Raw genomic sequence first — 1246 nt, forward strand, 5'->3', positions numbered from 1 at the left:
CCCATATTTTTCCCCTTCGAATTCCATCAATTTTCGACCCAATTTGAAGATTTTTGAGCCGGCCCGTGGTCTTTTTCGCGAAGAACAGGCGCCTTCATCTTCCGGCAAAACCTATACACCGACCAGGTCGGTGGCTACCGGCCACCGCACACCCCCTGGTCGGGTATGGGCCAGGCCCATTTAGGTCTGTTTAGCTTGTGCAGTCGTTTTTGCTTTTCTTTTTTTCTTTTCTGGTTTCTTTTTCTGTTTTCTTTTCTTTTTTCCGTTTTCGGTTTTGTTTATATTTTTTTAGATTCGAAAATTTAATTTTTAAAAAATGTTCAAATTAAAAAAAATTAAAAAATGTTCAAATTTGGAAACCGTTCAAATCTAAAAACCGTTCAAATTTGAAAACCGTTCAAATTTAAAAACCGTTCAGATTTGAAAACCGTTCAAATTTAAAAACCGTTCAAATATGAAATTTGTTTAAATTCAAAAATTGTTTAAAATTTAAAATTTGTTCAAATTTAAAAAATGTTCAAATGTAAAATTTGTTCAAATTTAAAATTTGTTCACATAAAAAATTGTTCAAATCCAAAAATTGTTCATATAAAAAAATAAAAAACTAGAAAATAATGCTTTCAATTTTTCGAAAATATACAAATTTTGAAAATTTTTGTTTTTCCGAAAAAAATTTCACATTAACATTTTAAATTTTTAAAAAAGAAAAGAAATAAAACAGCAGAAAAGGAGAAAAACAGAAAAAAAACGAAAAAAAAACGTCACTGGGCCGGCCCAACAGGCACCCTGGGGGGTGCGGTGCCTGGTCCGCACCGACCAGGGTGGTGTATAGCACCTCCCTCATCTTCCTCGTTGCGGATCAACGCCCGCGCCACCAGGTCGCACGCGGAAGCTCTGCAGGCCAAGCTCGCCTGCCGCGCACGCCTCACTCCACGCCGGCCGCCCCCATCTGCCGCCGCTCGCCGCATCAGTCAACGCAGGCGGCGCCTCCCACTCGCTGCTCACCACCGCGCGCCCCACCCAAGCACAGCTGCTCAACTGCTCTCCTTGCTCCACGGCCGAGCCGCACCAAGCCCGCTCCTCCCTGGCCTCACACGCCGCCGACCCGCCTCCGCTCGGCCAGCCGCCAGCCACGCACCCGCGCCTCCACGGAGCAAAGCCGCTCAGGCCGGGCACCACCAGCTCCAATCCGCGCGCGCACGCAGCAGCTGCTCCATCCTGCTCCTCTCGCTGCCGCTCGCGCCTT

This window comes from Lolium rigidum, chromosome 6, assembly GCF_022539505.1.
Source record: "Lolium rigidum isolate FL_2022 chromosome 6, APGP_CSIRO_Lrig_0.1, whole genome shotgun sequence".
In the NCBI taxonomy this organism is placed as follows: domain Eukaryota; kingdom Viridiplantae; phylum Streptophyta; class Magnoliopsida; order Poales; family Poaceae; genus Lolium; species Lolium rigidum.